The sequence below is a fragment of the Alnus glutinosa genome, chromosome 1 (genome assembly GCF_958979055.1).
Source record: "Alnus glutinosa chromosome 1, dhAlnGlut1.1, whole genome shotgun sequence".
NCBI lineage: Eukaryota > Viridiplantae > Streptophyta > Magnoliopsida > Fagales > Betulaceae > Alnus > Alnus glutinosa.
Window position 1 is genome coordinate 15,829,800 of NC_084886.1, and position 26,534 is coordinate 15,856,333.

The window sequence follows — 26,534 nt, forward strand, 5'->3', positions numbered from 1 at the left end:
GGGAGCCAAAAGCGGACAATATTGTGTCATTGGGGGTGGGTCGTTACAAATGGTATCAGAGCCATTGCCCAGCCTGAGATGGTGGGAGCGTGCACAAGCCCAAGCGGGTTGCCGGCGGGCACTCGCTGGGATGCCAAGAATGGGGTGATCCCATAAGGGTCGCCAGCGAGGACGCTGGGTCCCAAGGGAGGGTGATTGTGACGTCCCACATCGCCTGGGAATGAGGATGTGCTTATATGTATAAATGCACCCTATATGACACAACGCGTTTTAAAGCCGTAATGGCAATGAACCTATCAGAACTCCGCAGTTAAGCGAGCCGCTGCGAGAGCAATCCCAAGATGGGTGACCTCCTGGGAAGTTCTGTTTGGGGAGCCAAAAGCGGACAATATTGTGTCATTGGGGGTGGGTCGTTACAATTTTGGAGTGCTACCTGGAATATGAATACAATAACATACCCAAAATGTATTACAAGTTTGATGATGATACCAACGAGCAGATACACGGTTTTACCAAAGATTGTGATTTCATTACTCTGAAAAAATGATTGTTGAATAGTGACAAGAAGAAGCTATACATTTTTGTGGATCATGAAGAATTTGTTCCTATTGAAGTGGTAAATCTTGTTCTGCTTTTAACCCAGTCTCCTGCAGAAGTTGAGATAAACTATGCGGAGGAGAATTTGTCATAGGAGCCACCCCAAGAGCTAGCAGTGCAAGAGCCACCCTAAGAGCCAATAGTGCAACAGCCACCCCAGCAGCCAGCAATGCAGTAGCCACCCTAACAGCCAGCAGTGCAATAGCCAAGGAAATAGACACTCGAATGGCTAAGGAAACAGAGGGATGAGGAGGAGGAGGAGGACATTGAGTTAAGTAATTTTTAGTTGACAGATGGCGAGGAGGATGACATATTTGTAAAGAAGGAAAATGATGTTCTATGCAAACCCAAGAATGACATAAGTACTTAGTTTTAGGTGTAGGATAGAGATTCCAAAGTAGGAATTGGAGTTGATGCAGCAAATGACCTTGATGCGGATTCATATGACAGTGAGTACTTCGGTAGTCTAGATAGTGGCAAAGAAGACAATGAAGGGTCACTTGTAAAGCGTAAGAAAATATATCCCGAGTGGAAGAAAAAAGGGGACTGGAGTCAGAAAGTAGAATTGAGTGTAGGGTTGAAGTTTACGAACCTGAAAGAATTTAAGCATTGCAATTATTTGTAGTGCAAAATAACTTCGATTACAAGTATGTGCACAACGACAAAAAACAGGTAACCGCCCACTGCAAATCGTTATGCTACTGGAAAATACATGCTTCTTGGACTTCATGCAGAGAGTATTTTCAGATCAAGACTATCTATGATGAGCATAACTATGGCAGCGATTACTACAACAAGAAGGCAACTATAAGGTGGACTGCAAATCGATATGTAGGGATTTTTTGTGACCAAAGAGACTTTAAGGCTAGGGCATTAAGGGAAATGATACGCTAGGATTACAATGTGGAGATGACAATGTTGAGTTGCCATTGTGCAAAGATGATGGTAATTGATATCCTCGGCGGAAGAGATGGTTCATAATATTGTCACACCCAAGAGTATTGCAGTGCACTGCAAAAGTGGAATCCCTGTAGCTTGGCTTACATCAAAAGGGACGGAGTGTTCTTCCAGAGGATGTATGTTTCTTTGGCGGCATGTAAAGAAGGATTCTTGGCAGGATGCAGGCTGATGATATGCGTTGATGCCTGTTTCATTCAGACCAAATGGGGTGGGCAATTGCATGCCACCATCGGCCGTGACGGTAATGATGACATATACCCTATTGCATATGAGGTATGCGGAACCAAGAATAGGGATACATGGACATGGTTCTTGGTCCAACTGTTGATGTACATATTTGTACATGTTTGATTATTGGATGTACAGACAGGTTACACCCAATATACAGGCAAGTCATACCCAAAATACAGGCGGGGGTACTACTTATGATACAATTACAAAAACTTAAGTATCATTTGTAATACATATCTAAAACTGAGATACTGCTTATGATATAAATTAAAAACTTAGGTACCAGTTGTGATACCATTTAGAAAGTAATAGAACAAATTGAGGTAACCGAAAATCAGTGAATGAAGAGGCAAAAGTTGACAAAGGCTGACAAATTTGTGCATAAATGGATATTTTTTGACATACCATATTAAAAATCATATTAAGATATAATCTGTGATATATATGGAAAACTGAGGTATTGCCTATGATATAAATTAAAAACTTATGTACTAGTTGTTATACCATTTAGAAAGTAATCGAAAAAAATTGGGGTAGCCGAAAATCAGTGAATGAAGGGGTAAAGGTTGACAAAGGTTAACAAATTTGTACATGAAGAGATATTTTTTGACATACTATATTAAAAACCATATTAAGATAACATCTGTGATATATATATATATATATATATATATATATATATATATATATATGGAAAACTGAGATACTAATTATAATATAAATTAAAAACTTAAGTACCAGTTGTGACACCATTTAGAAAGTAATGGAACAAATTGGGGTAATCGAAAATTAGTGAATGAAAGGGCAAAGGTTGACAAATTTATGCATGAATGGATATTTTTTTACATAACATATTAAAAACATATTAAGGTACCCTATAAGGTACTATCTGTGATACATATATCAAACTGAGGTACCCCATGGGATATATATTCAAACATGAGGTACCATATATGATACCGTTTAAAAAACAATGGAATAAATTGGGACATGTATGAAGTGACCAAAATTTGAGCACGAATGTACATTTGTTGACAAATTAGTGCATTTAGGAACATTTTGTAGACTAAAACATATTAAGGTACTATTTGTGATATGTTTCAAAACCCTATGTACCTATTGTGATAATTTGACAAAAATTAGGTATCAAATATGATACATGGGAATCCATTCAAACCAATAGCTCCATCTATAAAACTTGCATACTTCCCATACTGTCATATGCATACAAAATACTTATCCAAACTACATAATCTACAATTCATATCTCAAACTACATTTCATTTCATAAGTGCAACACAAACAATCAACAGAATGGTTAGCCATTACAAGAACAAAACATACATAAAAAATTTATCTCTTGCCCTATAATTGTCATTTTCCTTCACTAGACACCTGATTATTTCCATTTATTTATTATCCCCTTCTGTAATTGCCTAACCTTTTTCATGCAACTGACTTTTTTATTCTCCAAATCTTTAATCCTTGCTATCAAAGTCCCATTTGCATCCTCCACTTCGTTAAGCTTCTTGGTAATCTCATTTAAGACCTCCACACCTCTTGCACAAGTTGGCTTGTTTAGCTGTTTGAAAAATTTGCATGCAGCTTTTGTCTGTATGTTAAAGTATAGCATTCGGTCAGCAAAAACTCACTCAAACTATCTATAATAATAACAAAATACTTACTCCTGAGTTGTAAGTGGTGCAACCTCAAATTTTTTCTTTTAGGGTTTTCCATTGTCTACGAGGTCTTCAATGGTGTAGGTAAATTGCAGAAACAGAAATAGGATATGTCAACACGGCCCACTGAGGACGATCCAAATGATGACTTCAAGGAACGAAGAACACAAAACAAATAACAAACAAAAAAATTGTCTAAATCTTCAAACGAAGCAATTTTTTTTTAAAAAAAAAAAAAAAAATCAAAGAAGTTTAAGAAAAAAATTAAAAAATTACAAATTTTAGAAATTTTTTTGGCCTAAGAACCGACCTTCTCTACACCACAGAAAAATTCATTCCCTTTGGAATCTTGTGTGCAACAAGAGGCCATCTCCAGATATGCAAGTCATCCAACTTTCGACTATAATTATGTTTGAGTTAGGCAAGTCATCCAACTTCCGTTCACCTCTAAGAGACTTAATGGAGAAATTCGGCACGTCTGCAACTCCAAAAACACCGGCCGGCTTCGTTTGATCGTGTTTGGGAGAGAGTCCGGGAGAGAAATCAAGAGAGAGTCGAGAGGGAGTCTGCTGGTTCTGTGGATTTGATGGGAGAGAGTTCAGGAGGGAGTTTAGGGATTAGGGTTCTTCCGTCCTTTTCTCTTCGGCAATTTCTTTTTGATTTCTTTTTTAATTGAACAATGATTTCAATTTTTAGTTTGAAATATTTGAGTTACAGTTTCTTAAATTGCAGAAAATATTTTTCCTCCAAGATAAACAAAATGACGTAGGTATGTGATGTGGATGTGTTTGGATAATTTGGAAATTAAGTAGATGCTGACATGTCTGATTGAACAGGTGTCGCATTCCTAGTGTTGCTAAGTAGTAGTGACGTGGCAGTGACGTGGCAGACCGTTAGTTTTTAGACGGATAAGTTAATCAAGGTACTAATTAGGTTATTTCTAAAAATTGAGGTATCATTTATGATATGAATTGAAACTTAGGATAAAGTTTTCAAAATTCAAGAACTAGAGGTGTATTTAATCCTAAATAATAAAAAAAAAAAAAAGAGAGAGAGACAAAAGGTGCAAGTCGGTATTTAGGTAAACGATATTTATTACATGCAATATTTTTTAAACCGTTTAATTTAGGCCTTTACCACATATTAAAAAAAAATAAAAGAAAAGAAAAAAGAAAGCGCATATATTACCTTTAATTTAAGTAGATGGGTTTGGTCGGTTAGTTCATGTGTTACACGTTTTATTTTTATTTTTTTCTTTAAATTTATGAGGGTGAAAAATATCACAGATTTTTGTACGTGTAGCACGTTCTTATGCCTTGCTTGTGAAAGCATTAAATTGATGTGTAGGATTATAGATAAAGTGGGTAATAAAATATTGGGGACATATGGTCCATGGCTATCTCTGCTAGCTAGCTGTGGACTTAATGATTATTATAACAACAAGAATCACCTTTATTTGAGCAGAAACATGAGAACATCGATCGTACCTTTCGTCATTATTCACGTGATGTGAATTCAACTTCTCTACCAGCTGTAGTTTTGTTCGTTGTTTAGATAGATGTAGAGTTGTAGACACAATTATAAGAAAAGTTTTGTTCGTCGTTTAGATAATTAATTATAAATGTAGAATGTGGACAATTATCATCTACACACAACTATTGTACGACTATCACGTGAGAAAACAAGTCTGAAAAGTTGACCGTAAATGGTATAATTGTAGGAATGTCTTTATTGTGCAACTCGATCAATTCATACATATGGATTCAACATGCATTCAATATATATTGAATTGGATAAGTAGTTCTGAAGTTGTGCAACAACATTTTTCATAGCCCTATAGAGCTGTTCCCTGAAGTCACAACAATGGCCACCTGCACGCGAGCCTGTGACCACATATATATATATATATATATATAAAAGTTTGTTCTAATATAACTTAAAAGTAAAAATATATTTAATTTTTTTTTTTTATAAATAAATTTATTATTGTTTTTGTTTTTTTAAAAATAAATAAATAAGCGTTAACAAGACATCTTCCTTTCGTGTGAGAAAATCCCATAGGGAATAGGATCCCTCCCCAGAAAGTATTTGTTTTTATAATTATGATTTAAAATTGATATATTTAACAATATATATTATGAAATGTATTTTTTTTAAATAAATAATAAAAAAATTATATACATTATTAGATACACTAATTTTTAATCTAATGATAAAATAAATAATATCCCTCTTAAATGGTACTCGTATAAAAGATATACTATTTACTTATTTAGTATATTTGAGTCATTTATTTATTTATTTTTTATTTTTTATAAAACAAAAGGAAAAAGAAAAAAGCATAACAAGCCGATGAGGTAACCCCAAGGGGTTGGCTCAAGTGGTAAGTGTCTTGGTCTTTGTAGTTGTCCCATGAGATCTAAAATTTGAATCCCCTTGGGTTCAAACAATTCTTTGGGACCAATTTGCGGGCAAAGCAGTAGTATTACCCGATCTGTGTGGAAGGTGCGCTTTACATGGATCCGAGGTTTGCCTAACATGGGTGGTTACGCGAAGTGGTCTTGTCTTGGAGGGGTTTCTCGTCATAAATTGTGATACCATGTCAATTCAACATCAATACACATTTTTTTTTTTTTTGCACAGTAGATGATGCTTTTTTGTTTGGAGACTTGGAGAATATCAGTATGCATATGAGCCTGAATGGGACAGAGCATATGTATGCCGTTGTGACTAGTTTGCATATGATGATTTATAAGGTTTCTTCCTTAGATGTGTCTGTTTGCTTATATTTTCTAAGTTGTGAAGTGTTTGTATGTATATGAGCATAACTGAGATATATGACATACATACATGTATGATGTAGGTGGGCCTATGTCTACATGCTTCCAAGCGTCCAAGCAAGAGATTGGAACATATTCATATGGGATAATTGCACCGTTGGTCCCTATGGTATGTCATAATTATTTTTTACTCCCTATAGTTTAAAAAGTTCATGAGAGATCCCTATGGTATGCAATAATTACAAATCGATCATTGGCGTCAAATTCTGTTAAAATTTTTAACAGATTTCGTCAAATGTCACGTCAGCGCCACGTGTCGTCATTTTATTGGTGACACGTGGCGCTGACATGTCCAATCTTAATAAAATAATATTAATTTATTAAAAAATAAATAAAAATACTTATTTTTTTTTAAAATAAAATTCACAAAAAAAACAAAAAAAAAAAAAAAGAAAAAAGAAAAAACAAAAATGGGGCAAGGGGGTGGCTGGGCCACCCCCAGAGGCCGCCGGGGGTGGCGCGCGGCCACCCCCAGGCGAAGGCCACCCCCGGCCACTGGGGGTGGCCGTGCGCCACCCCCAGAGGCCGCTTGGGGTAGCGCACGGCCACCCCAGTGGCCGGGGGTGGCGCACGGCCACCCCAAGCCTGCCCTTTTTTCTTTTTTTTCTTTTTTTTTTTTAAAAAAATAAGTTTAATTTTTTTTTTTTCAATAAATTTATATTTTTTTTATTAAGATGGACACGTGTCGCCAATAAGATAGCGACACGTGTCGCTGACGTGTAAGGCTAACAAATTCCGTCAAAATTATGGACGGAAAATCGACCCAGAGAGTATATATAACGTAATTATTGCATAACACAGGGATCTCTCATGAACTTTTTAAACCATAGGGAGTGAAAAATAATTATGGCATACCACATGGACCAACGGTGCAATTATCGTTATTCATATATTTATAGCTAAATTTTATAGTTTCACGTATTTATAATAGGCCAATATTTTCCTCATTAGCTACAAAACCTTTAAAAGAGAAGTATTTATTTATAAGGTTGCTGTTATTGTAAAGTATGGTAGAGAGAAAGAAAAGTTGGCTCTATGCAAACACCTAGTGGTTTCTATTCTCACTGAGATGGTGGACTCATTAATCCACCTATGTGAATGTGGTTAACGCTATGATCACATAGGTCATGTTGTTGATGCACTTATTGAGGAAATGTATGAAGACCCTGTGGCCTTGTATTTGGGCTATTATAATTGATGATGTTTTTGATGCCGAAGCTTTATCTCGGGTTATAGTTTAGTCCTTTCATGTATTGGGCAAATTTTGCTAGAATTTAGATTGGTATACTATTGGCACTGTGTCGTATGTGACATCTTTTGTATAGCTATTTTTTGTGATGTAAGAGAAACAATGATCAAGCTTTAATCATATAGATGTTTTAATTAACTCTATGTGTTATATATAGTTCTCGTCATCTAATATTATGTAAATTCCACTGCTATGTATAACCTGTGATATGATATGCTTATGCTATGAGATATGTTAGCTTTTTATGTTTGGTTCATGGCATGTAGTTATAACACTGCGATGATCATTTCTATAAAAAATAAAAATAAAAGAGTCATCACAATATTCCTGTAATCCAACTGCATAGCAGTAGATCTGTGGATTGCCATTTTTCATACTTAGGATTGGGTACTTATTTATTTGCCTAATTTGTTGTTGTTGCCTCAGGCTGATCATGAGTAAAATGATTCATCAATTTGAGATTTTGGATTAATGGAAGAATGATCATTTACAAGATAATTTTTGGAGTTGTGTTTATCTCAAATTGCTGCGATGAGGTTATGGAGATTGAAAACATAGAAAATGTGAAGGATGTTGATGATTGAGCCATTTGTCTGTGTGTAAAGAGCTTTAAGACTCTACTACCATGAAGAAAATAACAAACTTGGTTTAGGAATGAGAAATAGTTAATTAATAAAAAATATGAGTGATGCATCCATATAATTCTTTTATATATTGGAGGGGCATACAAAAGGAAAGCTTAGCACTACATGTCATGTTATGCGTGTATTTTAGATTCTATAAGGAAATACTACAACAGTCCAACGGGGAATGATATTTGGGGGCAATTGTGCCGGCCCCCAACCGGCATATATAATAAATAAATATTTTTTTAATCAAAAAGTAATTCTGATATCACATCAGAATTACTTTTTGATTAAAAAAAACATTTATTAATTAAAAGAGGGGGCAAGGGGCCGGCACAATTGCCCCTGCCTATCATTCCTCACAGTCCAACGGTACAATTTCTCTCATATAGGAAATTCCATAATGGTCCAGCATCCTCATATGTCTACAACAGTAACTAGAAGAGTTCATTTTTTTTATTTTTTTTCATTTTTTTTTTTTCCAAAAAAAAAAAAAAAAAAAAAAAAACTAGAAGAGTTCATACTTTCCAAAATGGTGCAAGCTAGGATCCTTCATAGTGCAAAGTGTTCAACGGTAACATATATGTGTCCATATATATAGGAGAGTCCATAATATCAACATGCAATTCAAAGAGGCCCATAACGGTATATAACATAAAAGATCCACAACGGCCAAGGATTAGCGTGGGGATTTTGTGAATCCCCAAAACTTACTTCCACCTTGGGTGGATGGATTGCTCAAATTAAATAGGTGTTAATTTTCATATTAATTTTTTTATTAAGTAAGAGTGGACTAGAGAAATTATTTTAAAGAGCTCAAATTGTAATTTAATTAGTTTTTTTAAAGTGGTAGCGTGTATATAAATAACGGTTTCTAATTGGGTAGTGACATGGTATCTCAACATGGTGTCCTTAGAAGATTATCCTATTATTAATCTTCCCAATAGTCTAGTCCAATCTTTTAATCCGATTTTAAGAAATTGTTTAGAGCATTCCTAGTAGCCTTATCAAATTTTACTCACCAAATAATATTTTTTTCATATTTATTTATTCTTTTTCTATATAATCTTTTTACAAAAAATCTTTCATATCCATGAAATAAGGACATTATCATATGAGAGATGGGAGATGAGAGAAGAAAATGAGAGAAAAAAGGAAAAAAGTGTGCTGATCATGTGAGAGAGAAAGGTGAAACAAAATTTGGTGAGTGTGTTGTTGAGTGAAAATGCCTCATCTAATTTGGTTAGTAATTTCAGTCATCAAACTTTTTTGGTTAAAATGGTGAGGCTGCTGGGAGTGGTTTTTCAGGATTTTCATCAAATTAGCTCACCAAAATAGCTAAAAAACTATTTTGGTGAAGCTACTAGGAATGCTCTTAAATAAGGAGGCAATTAAAAAATTAATATTGTTCTTCCGGTCTTATTACTCGATTTTGACTGCTCGAAAACCTTTCCCAAATGTCAACAACTACCATGCACTTAAGTATATATTATGGAATTTGTTATGTAGCAAGCAAGTTAGTGACCATTCATATCTTTATTATAATCTTACGTTAAACCACTTTCTCTGTGAAAGTACATGCATGCCCCATGAAGAAACCTAAACAAAAGATAAAGCGAAAAAAAAAAAGGAAAACGACTTTCAATTGCTACATGAACATCAGACGATGATAAAAGTCTCCATGACGCTCTTTATTGTAGATTTTCTTATAGTACTAGTAAACACTCGTCACAAACAAACTTAAGACATACATTATTATTTGGTGAAAACATTGGTCGGCAGAGGCGGCCATCTAATGCAGTGCGTTCAGAGCACCGTCAAGGTGGCAGCACTTGAAGCTGATAAAAGTCTCCATGACGCGGGGACAGTGAGGGCATTTCATATGCTCAGGGATTTTTCCAGCAGTGATTGGGACGTCAAAACGACAGCATGGGCGATCCATTTCAATAAGCTTGTCATGGTACTCTTTGAAACAAATTTCGAAGCCAATCTCACGAGCGTACCCCTTCCATTTCTCAAACTCATCCAAGACCTTCATAATTGTTGTCCCATGACCAGTTGCAACCACTCTAGACCCTTTGCTGAGCACAATCCATCCGCTTTCATTCTTGTAGGAAAGCAACTTCTGGATTTCCTGCGTTAGAGGATCCGAGTCGGTCTTCTTGTGAGTCCTTGAGAAGAAAAAGGCTCTCTATGCAATTCCAGAAATGCCCTAGGATGCCGATATCATCCTCCCCTTTGCTGCCTTTCCCAACGCAAAACAACTCTATTGAAATCCTTGCACCCTTTATAACTGGATCATTCGCCAGGGCAGTTGTTTTCATTGTAAATTGTTGGATCCACTCGTTGTCCTTACCTCCATAGAAGAAAATGTACTTCTCCTCTTGGATCTGATTGAACAATATATATATTGCCAAACCTCAAATTATGAAGTTTCCTTAAATTTGCATGCATGAATATGTGCACGTGTGTGATTTATGTATGTATATGCATTTAGGATTGTGAAAATAACGTTACCCATGCATTTAGGTTCGGATTACTGTCACTCCAAATGCTTTCCATCAAAAACCCTTTGCTCGATATAGTTTCTTCAGCTATGGTAGTGAAAGGGAAGGCCTTCATTCCCCATACCCGAATCATGTGTAGTGCATTTGGGTGTTCCACTTTCCCTTGTGGGTTCATCACCACAGCGATTGCCTTATTCTTGAAGTTCCACTCCTCCTTAATGAACTTGATGCCTACTACTGGTGAAAAGTATTGCACTATGTACCACGGCATCTTATACCGCAGAATCTCGAACTTTTTTCGCAAGTCATCAGTCCATTCCTCCACAATTGGAATCCATACAATTTTATATTGCTCATTCTTCCTTATTCCGTCATAAATTGGCTTCAAGATCGAGATCTCATCAATTGAGACGTCCAGGCCCGAGAGGAACAATACTACATTCTTCTTTTTCAGCACATCAATGCTAACCTGTTTGTGGAACATAATGATGAAAATTAGGTAGACTGTTAAATACCCCCCCCCCCCCCCCCCAAAAGTAATGAAAAAAGTTAAAAAAAAAAAAAACGCTAGAAAAGTATGCTACAAGACTAACTAACTTGTTTGTAGAACCATCAATAAGCTGTTGCACATTATCCTTGGCGAAAACCAGTGCCTTGAAAACCTCCATGATTTCGGTAGGTGTTCGCAAGAGTTTCTTGAGTTTCCTATAAGCCTCAAGTTCATCTGTAGTGAATAAGAATCCTTGGTCAACACTTTCACCCATTTTTAAGACATTATATTGCATATGCTACAGATTCAAGGTAGTGTGAATGAAAATCGTCCTAGTGGCTAACCTATTTGTTGATGGCAAAGTTTTATCTGCATCTTTAGAAAGTTGAGGGTGATATTGATTTTCTGAGCAAAAGGAGATAATTCCTGTCTCTTGTTCCTGAAATTAGGCAACCATGCATTTAGAAACCTATAAATCGGACAATAAGCATCACAGACAGCTTATAACTGTGATGTGGTAGTGAATTCTACTTGGAGGATTTCAGTATATATAACATATGTCAAGGACATGAACATACTCATCGCTAGTGAGACAACACATTTGTGTCATGCAAGCTACAATAGTTATGATAGCCCAATAGGCGTCCACTGGGATACGGTCCATGGCAGTTGATAATGCTGGTACATCCTTTGTGTCATAGATTGATAGTTTCTCCAACTCAAAGATGGACTCGATGACTTCCAATGTGGCCTTGATTAGATTGTTAACTTCAACAATCTCTTTCCCGTATTTCTGAAGGACTGGACGCTTTAAGATGGTAGGTACTCGTCTTAGAATCCCCATTGATTTGGCGAGTTGGTCCGAAGAGTGAAGTTGGGCTAAGAGCCAGAAATCTCCGTAGTCCAAAGCAAAAGCAGCAAGCGTCAGCACTGCGTTCGCATCCCATGAATAGGTTGAGAGTTTGTTAAGAATCGACATAGTAGTTTTGTGCGCAATTTCCTCACCCGGAGCCTTGCATGCCATCTGAATTACACAATATTTATTATTGTCAAAACTTCTAATTGAACTGTACAACAGAGTGATCACATTCATATTCGTACTAGTTCGATCATGCAACAAGTTAGATATTGATATATTAAAAAAGAGATATGTTAACTATCATCCTATTGTCCATCTCTTTTGCAAATTAACTTAAATTTGTGAAACTTATGCACTTACATATGAATCTCGACAAATTCAATGATTGATTTGATAAAAAAGAAAAATTGTATGGAGATGTACAACTGTTCCCATCCGGTATTGGTCCTCTGTTTTTCTTCTTTTCGATCTTAGGTCTTTTAGTTTTGGGTTTTTCTTCTTGTTGGGAGTAGATCTTCGGTGGTGGGGTCTTCTCCGGCGCGCTCACGTCCTGCCCGAGACCTCGTTGGCTTGTTCTGGTCCTCTCTGTCAACGCCGATTCTATGGATGGTCGTTGTGCTATTGTGTGTGCTATTTGTTTCACTCACATCTTGGGTTGTAGATCTAATCCGTGCACGTGCCTCACCGGGGGACTACCTGTTGTGGTCCAATTCTTCCTAGCTGTTAGCACAGTTGCAGGTGGCCGCCACGTGCCGTTTCGGCGTGCGTGGTCGAGGGAGTTTTCGATTTTTGGGTGCTAGATCTATAGCGTTTGGGACCTATTCTTCAGGCACGTGCCTTTCTAGTGGCTTCTAGCTTCGGCGTTTTTCGCTCCTTCTGGTGGTCTTTTTGGCTAGTTTCGCACTGCGCCAACGTGAGGGACACCTAGGGGTGGGCAAATTATCCGCCTACCGCCTACCGACCGCTTACCGAACCGCCATCAACCGCCTACCGACTTTAACCGACTAATTTCGGTTCGGTAGTCAGTATAAAATTTTATTCCGAAAGCCGGATCGGCAACCGAACCGAACCGCTTTTTAAGCGGTAATCGAACCGAACCGAATTCTATTTCGACCGATTAACCGAACTGACATAAAACGAAACGACGTCGTTTTAGTAAGAACGAAACGTATGATCAGTTTTTTTTTTTCCTTTAAAAAAATCAAAACGACATCGTTTCATCACCCATTTTAACCGAATGTTAACCGATTTAACCGACTTAACCGACCGCCTATTAACCCCTTAACCGACTTAACCGACCGCCTATTAACCGCTTAACCGACTTAACCGAAATAAATTCACCGACTACATTCCAACAAAAGTCGGTTAACCGACCGAATTAACCGACTTAACTGCCTACCGAACCGACACCCACCCCTAGGGACGTCACTTGCCGATGCATGTGGCTCCACGCACCACCGTCTTTGCTTCTTTTTTTTTTTTTCTTTTTTTTTTGCCTTTTTCTTTGTATTTTGGGTTTGTTCTTTTTCGGCTTTTGTCGGCTCGGGTTTTGGATTTTTTTGTTGTTTTTTGAGAGGGTAGTTTGGGGTTTCTAGTGGGTTTGGGGGGGTTCGTTGGGTTGGGGTAGTTTCGGGGCTAGTTTGGGTGTACGATAGAGGCTTCTTCTGTTTTTTGGGTTTTATGTAGGCTATATGTGCTTTGAGTGTTGTGGGTCTTTGTGAGTTTTCTTGGGTTTATTTTGTGGGTTAGCTAGGTTATTCCTGTGTATACTACATATCTACTTAAGAGCGTCTTACGTTTTTTTTTAATAAATTTTCTTACTTATATATATATATATATATATATATATATATATATATATATATATATATATATATATATATATATTAATTACCTCAGAAGAAAGTTGTTTGAGGGTGCACAATGGTGGACTAAAGCTGGCCTTGGGCGCCTTGTCCTCCAAATTCTCCAGGTGAGCTTGGGTACCCTACAGTAAGTGATCAAGTATTTATCAATTAATGAGAAAACTCAAAAGATATGCATATGGAGATATATATTAAAGAAATGGAATACGTATTCTTCGTTCCTTCCTCAATTTAAACTAAAAAAATAAATAAAATTATCCCATCTATTTTTGTTCTCACTTCCAGAATAAATTTGTTAAATCTCAATTAATGCTCAGCTCTCTGCCATTTCAAGAGGACAAGGCTGAGGAGGTTAATTGAAATAGGAAGAGTTACCAGTAGTACTACAGTGTATCCCAACCTTTGCAATTAATATACAGAAGATCAGAAATGTGAGTAGAAGAAAAAAAAATTATTATTATAAAGACTACGTAGGGTAGAAAGATATATATATTCACCATCACAACATTGTCAACAATAAGGGTGGCACGCTTAAGAACGTTTTCGACGACGACGAATAGAGAGTCAGCGTCAAACTTTTCGTCGGCATGAACATGGGTTGCATAAATTTGATTCATGATCTGCTCGTCGGACATGCTTAGTACGCTCAGCTCACCGTTAATGGCTGGCTTTGCGGCGGCAATGAGCAACTTGCTGGCCATAGTCTTGTGTTCACAGAAACTTTTAGGCTTGCGGAAGAGAAGAGATCGAAGTTGGCTTGGGTTGTGCAATAGCCTAGCCCCTATTTATAGCCGTCAGCACCGGTACCGGAATATGGTCACAAGCAACAAGTTAATTAATTAAGCTGGTCCACTGATAATAATCATCTAGCGGTGGAAACTGGAAAGCATATGGATTGAAACATATCTCAATGGTCCGATCAATATATATATATTTTCGAAAAAAAAAAAAATTGTAGAAATTACTCTCCAATTTTTTTGTACAACAACTTTGCGACAATTTATACAAATTTTATGAGTCATAGAATTTTATACTCATTAATGGTCTGATTTTGACAGGTATAAAGTCGTTGTTGTTCTCGCTTGATCCGACAACTTAAGGATAAATACTTCATTATTCTTTTACCTCTTTTTTTTTTTTTTTGTTCCGTATAAACTCACATCAAAATGCGAAACATTTTAACTTTAAAAGGGAGGTAGAATAAGAGAAACTAATAATTATACTTTTCACACCAACACCAATTTATTATATATTTATTGATGTGATATTATTAAGTAGTTTTTCTTTTTAATTATTCAAGTAGTTGACATAAAAAATTAATTAAAATTTGATTAGACAATTGACGTAAAATAAATGTAATAAATGAATGTAAAGATTACAATTACTTACTTATTATCATACCACGAAAAATGATTGTTTATTTCAAAAACTTAAATGGATGGAAAAATAATAAATTGAGATAGGTTTTGTATGTTGACTTATTTGTAACTTAAATCTTTCAAAGTAAATATTTTTGAAATTAACTACTCCGAAAGTGATTTAATTACTTTTGAAGAGTTCTTCAAAATGTTTTAATTTCATCACCAATTAATCCCTTGTGTTTGTTTTATTTTATGCTTTAATTTGTAGGATTGTAGTGATTTTAAATGTGGTGTTTGGCTTAATACATGTTTTGTTTAGAGTGCTACACAAACTCTCAAGTATTTATTTTTTACGTGACAATGAAAATTATCATCGGATATGAAATAATAAATAAAAGTATATATTGTTGTATTATGTGTTACAAACATTTTCTCATTTTTAACTATCTTTAAATGTTTTACCAGTTATTAAAATATTATTTTTATTTTGTGACCATTTGGTTATTAAAAATTGTTTTACGGTTTTTTTATCTCCAAACATTTGGACATAGCATTTAACACACGGTCAATGTTTTAAGAGGAATGCTAGAGCATCTTCTGGTGTTCTCCGAATGACATAGATGTAATTTTTTTTATTAAAAAATTGTATTTATGCCATTCAAAAGGACATATATGTAATTTTTTAATTACATTTATGCCATTCTAAGAGAACACTAGGAGAACATCAGAAGATGTTCTAGCATTTCTAATATTTTAATTGATTTTATTGCCTTGACCGTTTTTATCCATTGATGACCGTTTGTCTTTATGGCTTTTTCAAACGTTAGAACGTTCATGGCTTTTGTTCTTCTTGGTTATAACGTCAACTTTTCATTTATGATACATACACTATATCATTCACGTGTATATATATAACTTGCAAAAGAACTTTCAAAGATTTTAGCCTTTCTCTAGACTTTCTGTCTAGTTTTGTTTTTAATTATATTTTCTTTGTTGTCCAAAGTATATATATATACACAACCAAATTAAGAATTGAGTAGGGGTGAAAACCCGGTCCCGGTTATTGGATTTTCAATAACCGGGACCGGACCCGGGTACCACCTATAAGATTGGTAATTTAAATTTAAGTGAAAAAAACCACCTATAAGATCTAATAATTTGTTCATAGTTATTTCCAAAGCAGAATTTTGGACCCACGTCATATCATATAACATCTCCTTTTCCTGCATTGCTTGGAATTGGAGTGCCTACATTAAAAACATCACCGGTCGAGTAGTGTCTAACATCTCCTATATTAGATATTGGGGCTAAGTTATTCACAGAACCCAAATCCTATCCACAAGTATATATCTAAAGTAAAGGCTAAACACAATTCCATCCAATACAAGTATATATCTAAAGTTGTCCTTCTCTTCAGTCTGGATTTTATCAGTTGGATCATGCTTGATTAAAAAAAAAACAGAGGCAGCTATCTTAAATAATAAATGACTGATTAAAAAACAGAGGCTTGTTGGATGAAGAAACAAAGGCAGCAACATAAAACAAATCACTGCCTAGAAAAATCTTCACCAACCAAACCAAGAAAAATCCAAAACAGCAGCTATCTAAATAATAAATAAACATTACAAGGAGTAGACATTAAGCCTCTCTTGACAATAAAGCACAACTTATCACAAAGACATTAAGCCATCAAACAGTCTCCATAATGTCTGAAAATTACAAAGATCAACAAACCAGCAATCAAAAGTTCATAAACATTAAACATATTAAGAATTAAAAAAGTTCAAACCCAAAAGTTCATAAACATTAAACATATCCAAGCATGGTCTGTGGCTTTTTGTAGCTCTCCTCTCAATCATCAATAACTACAATAGAAGAAAAAAAAAATGAGAATGAGTAAAATAAATAAATAACAAAAATGAATTAATAATAATGAAAAATAAAATGAATTTATAATCATTTACCATGCTCATCAAAGATTTCAATAATCTTCTCATACTCCAAGTCTTGATTGCCCTTTAACCAGTCTTGAGTGCAAATCAAGGCCTCAACTGTCATTGGAGATAATGAACTCCTAAAAGGATCCAATATACGTCCTCCATTGCTGAATGCAGACTCGGATGCAACTGTGGAAATAGGAATGGCCAATATATCACGGGCTATCTCTGCGAGGATAGGATATTTGGGTGCATTAACCTTCCACCAAAGTAAGATGTCAAAATATTTTGATGTTGCTTCACACCCATCCAAAAAATAACGATCTACCTCCGACATACACTCCAAGTTGTTCTCTTCCTCAAGGTGTTGAAATAAGTCATTCATATATTCCGTCTCTGCAAGTGTATCATCAGTGTTATTTCCACTAGCATCTAAAGATGTAACAGTTGAGCTTTCCAAACTCGCATCAAATTTAGACAAACGCCCCCCATATAACTTATTATATTGCTCCCACAAACGGTTTAAGAGGTCTTTCACATTTGTCTCAATTTCTTTTGCCCACTCAGGGCCACTGCATTTGACCAAAGAATATTGTAACGCCTTAAACTTGGTACGTGGGTCAAGAACATGAGCAACATACAACAATAAGTTAACCTTATCCATAGTTCCCCAATACTTTTCATACTTCCTTTTCATATCCCAACTCACTGCACTAAGGATATAATTAGAACTCATGCATCCATCAGACAATGTTTTTATGATAATGCAAAGTTGAATGAAATATGCATTGGAGGTAACATGAGTTGAGGCAGAAAACTTCAATGTTGCTTCATAAAAAGGTTTCAAAAACTTCACAAATTCCCTAGCATTTTCCCACTCATCATAGCTAGGAACAACAAAAGGATGACCATCTTCCTCCCCAAGTCGAGTAAAAGCTTTTTCATACTTCTCAGCCGAACTCAATATCAAGTACGTAGAATTCCATCTTGTTTGAACATCTAGAGACACCGTCTTCGTACATTGAATTTTTTCACACTTTATGCATTCTTTAAACCTTGCCATTCTCTGTGGTGAAGACCTCACAAATTTCACTGCATTCCTAATATTAGAAATACAATCACCTAATTTTTTCAAGCCTTCATTTACAACAAGATTTAATATATGAGCGGCACACCGCATGTGGAGGAATTCACCTTCCAAAATTGTAGTTCTCTTATCCTTAAACTTCTTTCTCATATAATTAATAGCCACATCATTGACTGTAGCATTGTCAGCTGTAATAGTAAACACTGATTCAATCTCCCACTCTATCAATGTATTCTCCAAAATTCTTCCAATATTTTCACCCTTATGACTTGAAATCAAGTTAAACTTGATTATTTTCGTATGCATTTTCCAATCAGAATCTATGAAGTTAGCGGTAACAACCATGTAGTTCAAATTTTGAAGAGATGTCCATGTATCAGTAGTAATGCAAATCCTTTTTCCCTTCAAAAAAGCCTTCAAATTAAGTTTTACTTCCTCATATAACTTCATGCAATCCTTTTGTAGAGTAATACGACATGGTAAATTGAACCTTGGTTCAATTCCATTCATCAATTCTCTAAACCCATCACTCTCCACATGCCTAAAAGGCAACTCCTCCTTAATGAAATATTGAACAATCAATTTTCTTATTTTTATCGGATCATACTTCATAAATCCCAATTGGTTAGTATTGCTACTGGTACTACCATCCTCTGACATTTTCTTAAATGACGGTTGCAATAGAGTTTGACCTTTGGGTATATCCGGTTTTCTAAGTGGGGAGGTTGGACAGTTTTTAAGGTGTACCTTCATAGTTGTAGTGCCATTTCTCCAGTGACACGCTAACATCCTATTGCAATAATTGCATTTTGCCTTAGGGTTATCCAAGTCAATTGGTTCCACTTTTGTAAAGTGCAGCCATACTTCCGACTTATTCACACAATTTTTTTTTTTTTAGGTACCCTTACCCAATTGTGTTTGCGAGGAAGACAAGGGGGTTCCAACAGTTGTAGATGGTGCTCCAGGTTTGTCATGTGACTCGGTAACATTTTCCATAATAGGACAAGGTGTATGAGTCTCATTAACGGTGTTCTCCATCTGTTAAATGTTAAGATTGTTATTTCTTGTTAGCCTATTAAGAAAAATCCACCAAATGGAAGAGTAGAATATTTAAGAAACAAAATATAAATCATAGATTCATATATAGTGTAGAATTCAGATTTAATAAACCCAAATAATTTTCTGTCTTAAGATAACATCTTGTCAACTCAAAGGAAAGTAATATGTACCTTATAAAAACCTGAAGAGGCAATAAATATGACTCTTTACAAATTAAAACATGAAACTGACTAGAAAAGTAACCAAAAATAAAACAGAAAATCCAAGCAAAACAGCCTAGAAAAGAAAATAGTTACAGAGTGAAAACTCTAAACTTTAACACAAAACTTGACAGGTAACTAAGGCTTTAAGTGGAAGCTCTACCCTCCATTAAACAGCACAAAAAAAGGAGTCTGTAACTAAACTAATGAAACCAATCAATTCCAAAACCCTAACACTAGCCTCAATCTGGAACATTGCCACATCATTCAGAACCTTCAGAACAAGAAATTAATTCATAGCAAAAACAACATGGAGATCATACAAGTAAACTGATATTGCCAATAACACAAGAGATTGCCAGTGCAACATATTCTCAAAAGCTGAAAATGACCTTCAAGAACCTCCACCAAAAATAAAAAGAACTTTGAACACCATGTTTACATACCACTTACCAGAAAACTTACGATAAAAAAAAAAAGACAGGAAAACATGAAAAAACAAACAAACAACTGGAACTTATTAACTTAAGACAGAAAAAACTCAACAAACCCATTTAACCAAAACCAACAAGAACATAACTTCAGAAGTTTAAAATCTATAAAATCCCCAAAATCCAGTGCAGATCAGAAGTTCAAATGCAAAGTTAAAGCAGATCTAAAAACAAATCTAGATCTAACCTTTGCTCCGCTTGCTTCGGTGCTTACTTTGCTCCGTCTGCTTCAGAAATCATCAGATCTGTAGAGAAACAAAGACGAAATCACTAAGTCAGTAAGTTTTGTTCTTCATGTCCAATACCCAGTACAAAGAAAAGAAGAACTGAAGAAGAAATGAATGCAGCGTGAAATGAATGCAGCGTGAAAAATAAAAACTCACCTTAAAAAAGAAATGAAGACAAGATCTCGATTCTCCAAGAAGACTTAGAAGAGTGACACCGGCAGAGGAAAAAAAAAGGAAAGAAGAAGAGCGACAGCAGCCGAGCCGGCCCGAGCGACAGACAACAGAGAAGAAGAGACTGAAGAGTGAAGAGGAAGAGGCGAAGAGCAGTCTCTGTGTCTGTGGCAGTGTGGCGTGAGTCAGTGTAAGGGTTAGATTTACTGATTTAGGCGACTATTGAGTCATTGACTAAACGTAAAACGGTAGGGCAGGCCGCAGGGGGAGGGGGGGTATTTTTTTTTTGTTAATAATTTACACCCGGTCCCGGGTTCCCGGTTTAACCGGGAATTTGGAAAACACGAAACCGGGACCGGGACCGGGTACCCCGGGTACCCGGTTTTTAAAAACCGGGTACCTACCCGGTTACCGGTTTTCTGGTTTTCCGAGCCCGGTTAGTGCCCGGATCCTGTTCCGGTCCGGTTATAACCAGCCCGGATTTACACCCCTAGAATTGAGAACACGGAAAAGAGTGTTGCAAAATACTTGTTTCAAGGCATGTGGCCTAAATAAAGAAAAATATTTTTCGAAGTCCCCCATCTACTTTGATCAAAGGGTTGTTCTATTTGATTTTTGTTTTTGGAAGTATGTCCTTAACGAAGATAGACGCTATAGTCTAATCTTGGGAGGTTGCGTGTAAAAAGATTCAATCACACCGAATTATACACTTCAGGAGGCACGAATCAACTTTTAAGGACAACGCTCTTACGTAATTCTATAGTATTGTGAGATCTTTCCTTACTTTATTTTTAGTCTCTTGTATTGTATTTATTTTCATATTATTACTTCGGATTAATATGGTCTAGCATCGACAACAATATTTTCAATAAATTATTTGTGTAACAATTATTTATTTAATTGTGAATTTTCATATTGATATTATTTTATTTCAACAAAATTTTGTGCAACATCCAAAATTATTTCCAACATATATAGCATATAGTGGTGATTTTCATTTTTCACTATCACATCAGAGAATAAATACCACGAGCATATATATGTAACATTTCTCATTGTTTTAACATGTGGTAAAAAAAAAAAAAAAAAAAAAAAAAAGAATTTTCCAACAACCATATGATGCTTAATTATTTTCTCTTTCAAAATGATTTACGTTTTCTTGTCACATGCATTACGAATGTCATATTTGTTCAGTATTTAGTTTGAAAAATCAAGCTTCACGAAGGTTAAAACAACAGTTTACTATTATGTCAGTGACATAAATATCTCTATATATGGAGGTAATTAGCGTTAGATGTACAATTAATTTTACCACAAATTTGTCAGATTGATTTATTATTCTCTTAGCCTAAAAAGGTTGAAAATTCTTCACGGTAGTTCTTCTTTCCGGTATAAAAGGGTTGGAGTTAGTACTTACGTAATTTATGTGATGAGTATCAACGTGAACAACGTTGCCTTTTGAAAATCAAAACTTAGTACTGAACTAGAAAAAATGTTTTCGAAATTTGGCAGGCTCTAGAAAGTGAGCTACTTTCTAAGGCGGCTTACGAGGGAGTGTTGTGCACGTGTTGTATTCGTATTGTAAATCTAACATTTCTTATTTTATATATAAGGATATTTTTGTTTTATTATAAAATTATAAGATATTTTTATCTTTTTACTTGCATCGGGAAAAATTAACTCATGCACCGTTAGTAGTCCAATCAATTTTTGTTTAATTTTTGGAAACATATATAATTCATGCACCGTCTTTAAGCACTTTTTGTCCTATAATTATTCTACAATTATACTGTAGAAAATTTTGCCTAAAAAATATTGATTTATAGAAATAAGAAAAATTGATAATTCTAATTTTTTTTGTTTAATTATTTTACTGATTTTAAATTATCACATCAATTTGTAAATAATTTTGTATGTAGTAAAAATTGTAATAACTCTAATATCAGTCTTTTTTCATATATATATATATATATATATGATCCCTACTTGCTGTGCATTTTACGTGCCACAAGTTTTTTAAAATTCTTTTGCTACAGTAGCATTGCTTTGGTTGCATTTGTGATAGAGATATGCTATTTTGTCATTTGAAGACACAACTTTTGATTATTTTATCTATGTGTCAATGTAGTCTTCTAGTTAATTTTAGAGTTTTTTTCTTAAAAAATAATAATAAAAATTTTTAAAAAAAGTTGTCACGTGAACAAAGATTATTAAGAATTGTATCTCTTGGGGTGACAATGTAACATATTTCTTTGTGATAATGACAAGCATTTTTTTGAGCATTGGTAGTTATTTTTTTCAATTTTTTTGAGGCCCCTCATATTTTTCATTTTTAATTAAGAGCTTTTTCATTGTTCAACTTTTTTCAGAATTTGAATAAAAAAATCTATACAAAATCTATCACCATTTTTTCTGAATCAGAGAATTATATGTACAAGTTTTACATAATTTTTGTTTAAAAAAAAAAAAATTGTAGAAATCACTCTCCAATTTTTTTGTACAACAGCTTTGCGACAATTTATACAAATTTTACGAGTCATAGAATTTTATACTCATTAATGGTCTGATTTTGACAGGTATAAAGTCATTGTTGTTCTCGCTTGAACCGACAACTTAAGGATAAGTGGCCCCAGTGGACACTCTCTCTCCACTAGCAGAGAGAGAAAAGAAGTTTTTTCCCGTTCTGAGAGCCCCTGTTAGTTGAACCGTTCCGCCGGGGAGGGAGGCCCGCCTCCCTCCTCCCGGCTGTTTTGTTTCTCTCAGTCTTTGGACTGGAGAGTTTTGTTCCCCCCGGTTGAACCGGTGGCGGTTGTTTTGCCCCTAGCGCTGTTGGCTATGGTGGCTGTGTTTGTTTCTGTTTTTCTTTCTGTTTCTGGGCAGGATGACCTTTCTTAAGCAGTCGACGATGGAGTGAGGCCGGTTTTGGTGTCGTCAACGGCATGTTTACTGGACGGACTTTCTTGGTTTTTCTCTTATTTTCGACGCCAGATCTACGCATGTCCGTTGACTCTTGGTGGACACGCGCTACCCAGCCGTCGTCCCTGCCGTGTTCTGCCCTGGGTGCTGGAAGCTGTGGTCGTGCAGGTCCTCGGTGATCGGCGCGTGGCCCTCACGCGCCAGGATGTCTCTGTTTATTTTCCGCGCGTGCTGGCCACGCTCCGCACTTTCTGGCCGCTCTTGGCGGCGTCTGGGGTCTCCGGCGTCGGATCTTCGGCCGGGTGCGTTCGGATGCGGCGCGTGTCCCACACGCGTCGTCACTCCGGCGAATCAGCCCTTTTTTCCACTGCCGGCAACTTATTTAGGGTTTTCTGCCTATGTGTTGTATTTTCCCTTGTTTCTATGTACAGTTTGCCTTTGTGTGGCACAAGTTTTACTAGAATTTTTTTAGTTATGGGGATTTATTGTAATTTTAGTGAAATTAGTGATTCTACTAGGCAGCTGTTTGTAAGCCAGATCCTTCTGGCTTAGAGTGTGAGGGGTCTGTCCCTCATTTCTCGCCTTGTATGCCCTTGAGGCTTTGAAGATATATGAGTAGCACATGCTATTCCGTTCAATAAAAAAAAAAAAAAAAAAAAAAAAAAAACTTAAGGATAAATACTTATTTATATATATATAACACTTCATTATTCTATTAGAATAAAAGAAACTAATTATTCATTATTATTCTATTATAATAATGAAAATCAACGTACAACGTTGCCTTTTGAAAATCAAAAGATAGTACTGAACCAGAAAAATGTTTGCGAAATTTGGCGGGTTCTAGCTAGAAATTGAGCTACTTTCTACGACGGCTGTGAGTCTGTTGCAATTGATTCTTGCTAACTTCTTAATTAGTATCAAAGTGCTTCGTGTAACGCTCATAGCCTTACGATTGATAATGAAACGTGTTGAATTACGTCGGTTAGCATTTGGGTTCTAGAATTTAGTTTTTAGGGTTAAATATATTTTTGTATTATGTCTTTTAACGATTTTATTTTTTATTTTTTATAGTTCATTTTGTATCGCAAATGGTACATTGGTCTTGATAAAAGACAAACATAGTACTTCTGTCCAAAATTTGACGGAAGTCCACGTCAACACCTCTAAGGTGTTGACATGTGTTATATGCATTAAAAAAAAAACTGAAAATAAAAAGCTTTAAAAATAAAAAAAAAAAAAAAAAAAAAAAAAAACTTAAAATAATAAAACTACAAAAAAAAATATAGCATTAAAAAAAATAGAAGATGGTGGTTCGAGCCACCCCATGACCTGTTTGGGGGTGGTCGAACCACCCCCACGGCCCAAAGGGGGTGGTTCGGCCACCCCCAAAGAGAGTATGGGAGTGGTCGAAACCACCCCCAAAAGCCTTGGGGGTGGGTCGCTAGGGGTGTAAATCCGGACCGGGTATAACCGGTCGGGAAACCGGATCCGGGCATTAACCGGCTCCGTGAAACCGGGAAACCGGGAAATCCGGTTGGAACCCGGGTACCCGGCTTCGGGAAACCGGGGTACCTGGAGCCGGAGCCGGGTATATATTTACAAAATCCCGGGTATACCCGGGTACCCGGCTCCGGGTAGATTCTGCAATTAAAATAAAATAAAATTACCCCTTTACCCTTGAATTACATGGTTTAGGAACTGAAATAGGAAGGGGGTTTTTTGTCTTTGTACGAAGAATTTTGTTGCCCTAGCTTTTCCGGTTTTCCCCTAAGCCCAAGCCGCCGTTTATCCTCATTTATTATTGAAATATGTAAATGAGACAAGAGCCTCACGGGCAAGTTTTGTTGATCAAGAAAAGAAGACATCAGAGTATGGGAGTGTGAAGAACAGTTCAGTTTCTGCTAAAGTTAGTGATGGGACCAGTAGTCTTGCTAAGACCAGTGGAAGTGCCAAGATTAGTGATTGTGTTGATTTTGTTGAGAGTGGCAAGAGCAGTATGTGTAGAGGAAGCACAAGCAGCGATGTAAGCGATGAGAGTTCCTGTAGCAGCTTTAGTAGCAGTATCAGCAAGCCTCACAAAGCAAATGACTTGAGATGGGAGGCCATCCAAGTAATTCGAGCAAGAGATGGGGCTTTGGGTTTGGGGCATTTTAGACTGCTGAAGAGGCTGGGTTGTGGGGATATTGGCAGTGTCTATCTGTCTGAGTTAAGTGGAACGAAATGTTATTTTGCAATGAAGGTTATGGACGCACTTGCTTGTACATGTTTTTCCTTTCGGATCTTCAATATCATATTTATTCTGTAATTTATCCTCATTTATTATTGAAATATGTATCAGCTTGCACCCCTTTCTTTGCCAATTATGTTCTGTCACTGCAAATGCTTTTGCTGCTTCTAATAGTTGGCATTTGTCTTTCTACGTTTATATTTCCTCTTTCCAGCACAACATTCACTGTTGTAAAATATTTGGTTGAAATTATTTACAGCATTCAGTTTTTTTTTTTTTTAATATACAACCCGGACCGGATACCCGGTTTTACCCGGATACCCGGATAAAACCGGGTACCCGTCCGGGCCCGGGTGTTTAAATCCTAAAACCCGGGGACCCGGAGCCGGTTCCCGGGTTTCACCCAATACCCGGGAACCCGCTCCGGATTTACACCCCTATGGGTCGCCCCCATTTGGCCTGGGGGTGGCTGAACCACCCCTCGTGGGCCACATGAGTGGTTCGGCCACCCCAAAGGCCAAACGCCCTAAAGCTTTTTTTTTTTTTTTTGAGGCTCTTTGGCCTTGTGGGGGTGGTTGAAACACTCAATAAGTCACAAAGGGTGGTTCGACGAGCCATCCCCAAGGGGCCAAACCCCCTAACCCTTCCCCCCCCCCCTCGGTCCCTTTTTTTTTTTTTTTTTTTGGCTCTTCGGCATTGTAGGGTTGGCCGAACCACCCCCACTCTCAGATCGGCCAGGTGGTTTGACCACCCTCAAGGACCAAACTCCTAAACTTTTTTTTTTTTTTTTTTTTTTTTTTGCTCTTTGACGTTGTGCCCAAACCACCCCTAGATCGCTCGGCTTGGGGTGGTCATACCCACCCCCAGACCAAATAGGAGTGGCTCAAGGCTTTTGGAGGTGGCTAAACCATACTCTTTGGGTCATGGGGGTGGTTCAGCTACCCTCAAAACG

General features: G+C 36.4%; 1 pseudogene; it reads right to left on the reverse strand.

Annotated features, from left to right (window-relative positions):
- Positions 1–9,899: 9,899 nt before the first annotated feature.
- On the reverse strand, positions 9,900–14,642 carry LOC133853231 (protein SIEVE ELEMENT OCCLUSION B-like; annotated as a pseudogene).
- Between the last annotated feature and the right edge of the window lie 11,892 nt (positions 14,643–26,534).